The 11,270-nt window shown below is 42.0% G+C and overlaps 1 long non-coding RNA gene across 1 annotated transcript; it reads left to right on the top strand.

Annotated features, from left to right (window-relative positions):
- Positions 1–7,890: 7,890 nt before the first annotated feature.
- LOC122136679 lies at positions 7,891–10,063 on the top strand. The gene is made up of 4 exons (XR_006154311.1): positions 7,891–9,259; positions 9,351–9,417; positions 9,564–9,623; positions 9,840–10,063. It is a non-coding gene; the product is annotated as an uncharacterized LOC122136679 (long non-coding RNA).
- The last annotated feature ends 1,207 nt before the right edge of the window (positions 10,064–11,270 follow it).

Genomic DNA, 11,270 nt, shown 5'->3' with positions numbered 1-11,270 from the left:
AGGTTTTGCCAGGTTGGCAAATCACAATGCTTTCCTGGGGGCTTTGGGCGATATAGATGGTTGCCATATACACATAAAAGCCCCAGTGAGAGATGCCAACTGTTTTCATTCTGTTGTATTGCAAGCAATCTGTGACCACACTGGCAGGTTTATTGATGTGTTCTGTGGATACCCTGGATCAATACATGATGCCCGAGTCCTGCGGTGCAGCCTAGTTTACCAGCTTGCGGCATACCCACCCCGTGGACACTTTTTGTTAGGTGATGGTAGATATTCCTGCATTGACAATCCCATCAGAATTATAACACCTTACAGGGAACCACACCAGGGACCAGTGCAGGCCCGGTTCAATAGACACCATTCCAGGGGCAAGGTGCATTATTGAGACATCTTTTGGCAGGATGAAGTGTCAGTGGAGAGCCATCTTTCTTCAGGCTCTTCCTCTGGATCAGTTGGTTGTCCCAAAAGTGGTAGTTGCCTGTACAATGCTGCATAACATCTGCCTTGGAGTTGGAGATATTGTGGATGAGCTGATGGAGCCTACTAGACCATCACATCATGTGGCAGAAAGTAGAGGATCAGCCACAAGAGATGAGCTTGCAGCCTTGGTTTCAGCTCCTGTGCAAAGACACATTGTCTTGACATACCATGACTATGACTAAGGGATGAGAATTAGATTTACCATAATTTATTTATTTAAATAGACTAAAAAAAATTAATATAGTTGGTTAATTTCTAGTTCTGATAAATTCTGATATTTAGTTCTCATAAACAACTTTTAGATAATATTGAATTTTGTTTTTATTTTAATATAGAAGATTGGATAAATAAATCTGTGAACAAATGAAATTTTTATTTAATGTTAATTGTTGTACATACTCAATCTGAATGTTACTGCATAACATGAAGTAATCATTTGTACATGTGAATAGATTTTCATAAACAAGAATAAATTAACAGCTACATACAGCTCTCCATAAATAAATGAATCAATAAACATTTGTGTGTATGTTTGTGTAAAAACCTCAATAAATATTACAACGTAAACAAAATGTAAAAACAGATATAGGAAGAGAAGAATGCCTTAGAGACAGGATCTTATTTTTTCAAAAAAGACTCAAAGAGATTTAAAAACCTCTCGTTAAAGTCAGTAAATCGTTTCTCTCGTTCCTCCTCCTTGGCAGATTCCTCCTGGAGGAAATCTACAATTTAAGTTGCCACACGTTTTTTTTTCGCCTGGTAGGAGGAATGCTAGATCTGATGGAAGGGCCAGCGACCGAAGTCATAGGAGAACGGCCAGTGACTGAGGGCATAGGAGAAGAAGGGCCAGTGACTGAGGGCATAGGAGAAGAAGGGCCAGTGACTGAGGGCATAGGAGAAGAAGAAGTCATAGAAGACGGGCCAGTGACCGAGGGGCATAGGAGAAGGGCCAGTGACATAGGAGAAGGGCCATAGGGATAGAAGAAGGGCCAGTGACTGAGGGCATAGGAGAAGAAGGGCCAGTGACTGAGGGCATAGGAGAAGGGCCAGTGACTGAGGGCATAAGAGAGGGCATAGGCAGAAGAAGGGCCAGTGACTGAGGGCATAGGAAAAGAAGGGCCAGTGACTGAGGGCATAAGAGAAGGGCCAGTGACTGAGGGAATAAGAGAAGAAGGGCCAGTGACTGAAGTCATAGAAGAAGGGCCAGTGACCGAAGTCATAGGAGAAGCAGTGACTGAGACTGAGGGTCATAAGAGAAGGGCCAGTGACTGGGCATAAGAGAAGGGCCAGTGACTGAGCATAAGAGAAGGGCCAGTGACCGAGGGCATAGGAGAAGGGCCAGTGACCGAGGGCATAGGAGAAGGGCCAGTGACCGAAGTCATAGGAAGAAGGGCCAGTGACCGAAGGCATAGGAGAAGGGCCAGTGACTGAGGGCATAAGAGAAGGGCAGTGACTGAGGGCATAAGAGAAGGGCCAGTGACCGAGGGCATAGGAAGAAGGGCCAGTGACCGAAGTCATAGGAGAAGGGCCAGTGACCGAGAGCATAGGAGAAGGGCCAGTGACCGAGGGCATAGGAGAAGGGCCAGTGACTGAGGGCATAGGAAAAGAAGGGCCAGTGACTGAGGGCATAAGAGAAGGGCCAGTGACTGAGGGCATAAGAGAAGGGCCAGTGACTGAGGGCATAGGAGAAGAAGGGCCAGTGACCGAGGGCATAGGAGAAGGGCCAGTGACTGAGGGCATAGGGAAAAGGGAAGACCGAGGGCATAGGAGAAGGGCCAGTGACTGAGGGCATAAGAGAAGGGCCAGTGACTGAGGGCATAAGAGAAGGGCCAGTGACTGAGGGAATAAGAGAAGAAGGGCCAGTGACTGAAGTCATAGAAGAAGGGCCAGTTTTTTAGGTTGTTGGGGGGGTTGATTTATCTGTTGGATTGGGGTCGAATGGAACGCACCATAAGTCTGACCAAGTAGTGTGTGACTTTATTGACCGTTACATAACCTGCCAGTTGCTGGACTCTACCACTGATCCCAAGCTTCATAAAATTGTCACAGAAATTCAACTTCACAGCAGGAAGCACTCCAAATCTTGCAAGAAAGGAAATGTGTTGTGTAGATATGGGTTCCCTAACCTACCCATGTCAAGCACCACCATCACCTGTCCACGACCACAACGTTCTGAGGAAGATCAAAATGAAGACCAAAATCGCTCAGACAGAAAGAAGGCAAGACAGGATGCTGTTCAAAAAGCAATGAACGACACCAGGACGAAACTCAAGCCATTGTGGGATTTGCTAAATGATCCCCAGGCCTCCTTTGATAACTTGTCACTTGAAATGAATGATTTCCTGAAAACTGTGATCAAGGGTGTTCATGAAACCAACGTAAATGAAGAGGTCGAAATGAAGCACATAATGCAGGCCTACTCCAAACAGGCAAGTGAGTGCTCAGGAGTCTGTGGCACAAACATGCAGCTTACCAATGAAGACATGTTGTGTACATACCAACAAATGATGATGCCCTGAAGATGAGTTTGCCCCTTAGTGTCCTACACAACAAAGATCCTGATTCAGAGGAAGTCTTAATGTCAGGTATAATGGATAAATACAGAGCAGGACCTCAACCACTGGAGTTTAAAATGATGTGTAATGTTGGGTATTGTGTTGAATTTGTTTGGCAAACTAAAGGAAAGAATTTTCACTGACTGCTCAATGATACGTGCTTTATTCAGAAGAGAACTGTTGGTTAAGGCTGCAATTATCAGGTATGCTCGGTTTTCGAAGGAGAAGCAACCAGAGAAGTTTTATGGAACACTTGTGAAACTTAACGTATCGCGTCAATGTACAGCTGAAATCTCAGCAGTATCCAACGTATCAGGAGTTTTACAAAAAAGCATTTGTGGAACTCCCAGCACACCCTGGTGTCCTGATGCCTGTCTTCGGCATAGTTAAAGCACACCTGCAGAAGTATAAAAACACAGCAAAAAAAGTGGATGAAGCATTTAAACAGCTGCAGCAGGTAGGATCATCTGAAAATGCTTGGACTGCTTTTGTGCCTTAAATTGACGTTGGTTGCTTGGAGTGTTTTGCAGAACAAGAAGACGCCGATCCAGAAGAAGAGGATGAACAAGATGATGTCCCGGAACACCTGATTCTTTGTGAAGATGGAGATGGAGTCGAAGCACAGATAGGGGCACCACAGATGACTATTGAATTTGTGAGGAAGATGTTTAGGAGTCTAAATGAGATGCAGGCAGCCATTTTCTGTCCACCAGTGGTGCCAGAAGCATGTGTGTGGTCATAATCCGGAGCAGTTTTATTTACTTCGTGTCAGGCGGTGCTGATTGTGGGAAATCACACGTCATTAAGTGCATATACTCAGAAGCAACCAAGATTTTGTGACAACTCCCTCGACTCTGGGAAGAAGGGGATCTCTCTTTGCCTACCGTGCTATTGTCTTTATTTACTGGAACTGCAGCATTCAACATCTCTGGAAAAATGCTGCATTCCCTTTTAAAGGGGTCATATGATGTGATTTCTATTTTTCCTTTCTCTTTGGAGTGTTACAAGCTCTTGGTGCATAAAGAAGATCTGTAAAGTTGCAAAGACTAAAGTCTCAAATCCAAAGAGATATTCTTTATAAAAGTTAAATCAACCACGCCTACCTAAAATGGCTCGTTTAAATACGCCCCCACATCTCTACGTCACTGTATGGGAAGATTTGCATAACGCCGCCCAAATATTCACGCAAAGAAAGAAGGCGTAACTTTTATTCTTGCTGTTGCCACCGCTGCCATGTCGTGTTGTGTTTCCTTGTGAAAGCGAAACTACTTTGTTTGTTCTTCCAAATGAGGACACAACTAGAAATCAGTAGTTAAGTTGTATTTACAACACTGTTCCAGAACAGTTTAACCAAAATATACAGATGTGTGCAGTGCATTTTATGGAGAACTGTTTCCTGATCCTGGGAGAGAAGACTACAATGCCGGCTATTCTGACTCACAGTCTGTAAGTATGTTTACATATTTAAAGAACTTACCACTGACGATGCAAACGCGAGTTTTGAGCAGTGTCTAGTTTATAATGAATTTTAATGTTTTTGTCTCTGCGCCCCGGGACACAGGCATCACAGTATAGTAAGGGGCGTAACATTTCCATCACATGCTTGAGGTATTCAGCCAGTCACAACGCACTGGATAGCTGGCCAATCAGAGCACACCTCGCTTTTCAAAATGATGAGCTTTGTATAAATCTACGTGCTTCAGAAAGGCTGGGCATAGAGGAGAAACAATAATGTACAGTATGCGGAAAATAATGTGTTTCATAAACCCATTTTATTACACCAAATACACAAAATAATGTTATTTTTAGCAACATCATATGTCCCCTTTAAAGCTGCCAAGGAGTCTGAAGCCACCTTATCGACGACTTGGGAATGCCCTTGATGAAGTGAGAGCAGGATTACGCAATGTGGAGATTCTTATCCATGATGAAGTATCCATGATTTCAAAGGACCTGTTTGCTTACATAAACTGGAGATTTCAGCAAATTAAAGGCAACAAGAAACGTATTGGAGGAATCTCTTGTCTCGCCATAAGGGATTATTATCATCTGCCACTGCTAGGTAAAGCCAAACCACTCTGCATGTATGAAAAGGATGTGCTGGACTTCTGGAAAGGACCATTTTCAAATCATCACCCTCACAGAAATCATGCACCAGAAAGAAGACCTCACTTTCGCTGAACTGTTGAACCGACTTCGAGTGAGGCAGAAGACTGAAGCTCTCGGAAGATGATAGAGCTTTGTTACTCCAGGCTGTGAAACAGCCCAAAGACTGCCCACGTGATGCTCTGCACATATTTGCCACCAACAAAGAAGTTGACAAGTACAATACCGAGACTGTACAGGCCCTTTACACTGACATCATAACAATTGATGCCGAAGACTACAGGAAAGACCCAAAAACAGGAGGGATGAAGAGACTTAACAAACCTGTCACTGGAAAAAAGGACGAATTGCTTGGACACAATTAGGGATGCACCGATTGGGAAATTCTGGGCCGATTGGGCCGATACTGATACCGATGTTTAACATAACATCTTGGCCGATGGCCGATGCCGATGTTTTTTCTTTTTGTTATTTTCTTCTTTTGTGCCACGGAAACATACAAGTCTTTCGGCTCTTGATCACACTATCCTAGAATGAGCACAAATTCAATCAGACCAATTTATGAAACAAAAACAACCTTTAATGTCACTTTCTGGTTGACATTAGTTATAACCTTATTTATGACAAGTTCTTTACTTTTCTGAAAAATAACATTCAAAAACATTTGACTGCTAACTAATCAATGAAAAGATTGTTTCAGTACATTGCCCAACAAAATTATTTGGTTTTAGCCTAATAAACAAAAACTTACTCAATGAGATTATTTTCATGGCCCAATAAAACATTTTTTTCTGATAAATAAAAAAAAATACATCAAGTGTAAATGCAAAAACAAGTTAAATAAATAAATTATGCTATTAAAATAAATTATTCATAAATACAAACATAAATAGGGCTATCTTTCAACTTGTGTTTTTCTCATACAGAATAAAACATTACAGTGTTTCAGAACTCACAGGCTGGAACATGGGGCATCTTATAAAACAAAAACAGTACCTCCACTTCTGATCACTAATGACACATAAGTCACCTGCTGTCTCTGGCCTACTTCTTAATAAGATGCATGTTTTTCTTTACAAAGATAATCATCTCTGCCTTGTCACAGCAAAGCCTATTTCTCTTTTCATCCAAGACATGAGACACAGAGCTGAATAACCGCTCACTCTCGGTGCTGGTGCATGGCGCACTAAGGTATTTGCGTGCCATTTGTGCGAGTTCAGGAAAACGCAGGTGGTTATTTCTCCAATAACAGAGTGTGCTCTCACCTCTGGGAATAGTGGTCTCTGCCAGGAAAATACCCAGTTGTTGGGATACAGAGGTACTTGTCCTCTCTGGTCCATTTTCTTCCAGAATCTCCTCAAACACATCATGCAGGGAGGGCCCTGCTCTGTCGGATCATTGCCTCTTGCGCTCTGTGTGATGTGCGCGCTCTCCATCGCGCGTCCAATCCTCCGCACTGGCAGCAGGCAACAGGTGTGCCTCAAGTATTTCTCGAGCGCGTTGTTTAACATCCTCATCAAAGTAACGATCCTTATATCTGGGGTCCAAATAGGTGGCAATGCAGAACATGGGATCGTACTGGATTTGATCGAAGCGTCTATTTACAGCTTCTAATAATGAGGTCTTTGTTGTTTTAACGCCGTGTTTTGTGTCAGCCTGCTTACTCAGAAGACGTCTCAGGGCTGTCACAGAGAGGATGACATCTGCAGCTGATGCTTCTGATGAGCTAACTTCTCTCGTCAATTGTTCAAACGGGGAGAGGAGTGTTATAAAGTTTTCAATTAATTGCCACTGGTGCGCACTGAGAGTTGCCGGGAGGTCGGCATATGTAGCAAGTGCGTGATTTTGTTCCAGCAAGTTCTCCATCATATAAAATGTACTATTCCAGCGAGTGGAAACATCTTGCTGTAGCCTTTTTGGTTTCATTCCCAACTGGATCTGCACAGCCTGGAGACGTGAATATGCAAGGGATGAGTGTTTAAAGTGGCCGCTGATTTTTCGGCAAATAGCCACAACATCCGTGAGGCTGCGCTGGCTAAAAACACCATCATGAATTGCCAGTTGCAGTGTGTGCGCCATGCAGCCAAAACTAGCCAGACCACTGTCCATCATAGCTTTCGTCATATTCCTAGCATTATCTCTCACGACAGCATGCATAGCCGTTTTGTCGATTTTCCACATCTGGAACATTTTCTCAAATGCCTCCGAGATAGCAGATGCTGAGTGGGTACCTGCGAACTCCTGGGAGTGCAACACTGCCTTCACCAGATTGAAGTCCTTATCAATCCACTGTGCCGTGAGGCTAAGCATGCTCACAGGGCTTACATCTGAACTCCATATATCTGTGGTGAAGCTGATTGCAGCGATGTCGCAAGCCAGTAACTCATGAATGTGCGTGGCCACAATGTTGTGGATTTCGGGGAGACAGACCTCGGCAAAGTGACGCCGGCTCGGCAGCGTATAGCGTGGCTCCATAAACTTAATCAGACTCCGAAAACCCACGTCCTCCACTACAGAGGAAGGCTGGTCATCTAAAGCGATGAACTCCATCACCTTGTTTGTTATTTGTTTCGCTTTGGCGCTGTCTGGAGGCAGCTGTTTGGCTTTCTCAAATGCCGTGTCAATTGAAGTCTGAGTCTTACCGGGGGTTTGCGCTTTCTTGGCGGCTTCATTTTTTGTCCGTTTTTTTTTTGGTCAGCTTGCAGGTAATCACCGTACACCGCCTCGTGCCTGCTTTTCAAATGTCCAATGAGATTTGTTGTGTTAAATGACTTTCTAACAGCCCCCCCTCTTGAAATTTCAATGGAACACGTATTGCAAACTGCAAAACGCTGATCTTTCTCTGAAACTGTAAAATATTGCCACACGACCGCCATCTTCTTTGTTTAATCTAAGTTACTGAGGACGGAGAGTGCGCGGGCGCCCTCTCCCGTCTCGGACTCGGTATCTCCCCCCGCCCAAATAAAAAGAGGGAAAAAAAAATTCTCCTGAGCACAGCGTTCATGACACACATAATCATCAGACATCGGCGAATGTCATTTTTATTTCCCGATGGCCGATGGCAGTTAACGAGGCAAATATCGGCTGTTACCGATGTTCAGCCGATGCATCGGTGCATCCCTAGACACAATACAAATTGCAGTGGGAGTTTGTGTAATGGTAACCAGGAATCTGGATGTAAAAGATGGAATTGTCAATGGATGATAGATTGGCAAAATTTCAAACATAGTCATCAAAACAAAAGATGGAATTGCCACAGTGCAAATGCTAGGACTTCAACTCGACAATCCGAACACCGGTCAGAAACATCGCAAAAAGGTACGAGGTGAAGAAGTAGTTTTGGTTTACATTGAGATTCAAATATGGACCTCTGCATTCAGTCGGGTGTGTTAAAGAGCTACCAAAGTTACCACAATCCTGTGTACTGTGTATTGCGTTTTATGTGGATGAATTTTTGTTGTCGTTGGCAAATATTGTGTATTGCGGTATTATGCCATACAGAACCGGGGGCACTGAGCATGCATTATGGGTGCCAGTGGGACTAGAACAGCCTTAGCCACTGGGTTGGCTCGTATGGTCATGTTGTTATTATATATATGGTTGCGTTGAGGTTTAATGCCACTGAGCTACCAGGAAAGTAGAGCAGCAGCAGGAAGGACGAAGATAGGAGTAGACTGGCAGCTTCAGGGAGGACACTGGACACACAGGATACAGTGAGGATTAGTACGGCGGCTCTAGGGAGGCAGTAAGTGAGTTACAGCACTAACATGAAGACAGCAACGTTAAGGAAGAGGTAGTAAGACATTATAATAAGAGTTTTAACTTGAATTTGTTTGACAATCTGTATCAAATGTATTATATGCAGTTATTCTGTCATTAATATGTGTCCATCTGTAATGTTGCAGGAAGAGTTTGGAGACAATAGCAGTCCTGTCCAAGACTGGATGCGACTCTGCAATATATCTTCTAAAGCTAAGTGTTTAAACATTTTGCTTCAATCAGTGAACTACCGCACATCATGACCACTTTTGTAGAAAAATGTTAATCCTAATCTAATTTTGGATTTTTATGTTTTAAAGCAATTGTACAGATGAAGACAGAATGCCTGAGAAGATCAAGTGTGTATTAATCTACCAACCCGCCTTTTTTGTCTTTTCCCAAATCACTACGGTACACTTATAATCAGTGATTATTTTTGGACTATTGTAGCCTGTTCAAGTCGTCAGCGCTGCAGAATAACACATACCTGCGTGAATCGCCATAGACACAAACTCAGGTACCGTGTTCTTTCACAGGATGCGTGCAGCTCTGTTTATTAACCGCTAGAGTGCCAAAAATTTACATAGTGTTGCTTTAAGCTGCTGAATTAGTTTATTAGTATTTCTCTATGCATTGACCCCATTATTAATTTATTATTTACAGGATGGGACCAAATGTGTATGGCACTGAAGACCAAAGCAAGGACAATGCTGAAGCACTAAGGTAAAGTTTAAAAATACTACTTGTAAGATCTAGTTTTTCGGTCCATTTCATTATACACTGTTTTGATGTGAAAGCTTAGATTTTAGAGTGTAAGATGGTTCTCAGAAGTATGAGACAAAAAAATCTCTTCAAAGACATTAGATTTCTCCATAAGTTTTGTGGAGTCAAAACAATTCACATAAATTCACTTACAGTGTCACATCTCCTCTACCACAGGATATCCAGCCTGTACGACGAGTCAGATCCAGTGGCTAGATGGCAGGAGATGCTTCCTTCATCTAATAATTTGATGACTAATTCTTAATATGTTCATAAAATGTTTGTTTAATTTCTAAGTATATTAATGTTTCACATATTAAGTAAAATTAATTTGTTATTGTAATGTGTGTGTCGTGCCAGAGGAGGATGGAGCTGCACAATTAATTCAAAAACACAATTAAATCATGTTATGGCTTAGTGTGATAATAAAAAAAAAGTATATCCAAAAATATAATGTGTATCTATCTAAAATTCTATATGTATCTATATGTATGTATGTATGTATCTATCTATCTATCTCTCTCTCTCTCTCTCTCTCTCTCTCTATATATATATATTTTTGATTCCAACTGGCAAATAGTATATGACCCCATAAACTTATAAATGTAATATGTTAACCAATATTATAAATTAATATGGCCATGTATTGCAAATAATATATTTGAATCAATCTATGTGACTTCTGCATGGGGGGGTTCATGTACTTTTGAAATGTTGGCATGTGAACGGGACTTTTATTTTGGTACGTCGCTGTGACGTAACAAGGCAGCGTCGCGCTCCTGCATATGTTGTGGTTCAGTTGAATAAAGGTTTGTGTTTTAAAACATTTACAGTGTTTACATCAATGCAAACCGTTGTTTAATAGCTTTTACAAGCGATGTAAAGTTAATTAATTAATATTGATTGTAGCGCATTATCTAACAATTATATGCACGTTATTTTGAGCGAGTAAAGCGCGTCCACACGAATTCGGTCATTGACAAGTATTGATGGAGAAAACACAAACTCTGAGTCAATTGAATCAGTTGCTTCCCGAAATGATTCTCTGTTTCGAATCTCTCGATTCAGCGCGCTTCACAACACCGTGTAAATACAACGAGATCAACAAACAAACGCGATGAATGAAACTTTTATTAATTTCTTGTGCCTGTTTATAGTGTTTTTGTCTAATTATGACCTGGTTTAACAGACAGGGCTTAGGTTAAACCAGAATTAGGCCATAGTTCAATTATTTACATTTATGCATTTATGCATTTAGCAGATGATTTTATCCAAAGCGACTTACAGTGCATTCAGTCTAACATTTTTTTTTTTTTACCTAACATGTGTTCCCTGGGAATCGAACCCACAACCTTTTGCGCTGCTAACGAAATGCTCTACCACGTGCCTTTTAAAAACAATTGCACGGACATATTTTAAGATCAGTGTAAGTTTCTTTCATTTGAAAGAGCTCAGACTTACGTTTAGTCTGAGACTAGTCTTCAGCCTTGTCTGTGAAACCAGAGATAGCCGAAACCATTAATTATCATTCAGAGTGTCCCTTACCAGTGTGCTGACTACTGAACTAGGGAGCTGATTGAGACACACCCAGTGATTTAGTTTGGATTG

This window comes from Cyprinus carpio, chromosome B3, assembly GCF_018340385.1.
Source record: "Cyprinus carpio isolate SPL01 chromosome B3, ASM1834038v1, whole genome shotgun sequence".
NCBI lineage: Eukaryota > Metazoa > Chordata > Actinopteri > Cypriniformes > Cyprinidae > Cyprinus > Cyprinus carpio.
Note: the sequence above shows the minus strand (reverse complement) of the source record. Positions and strands in the feature narration are given on the sequence as shown.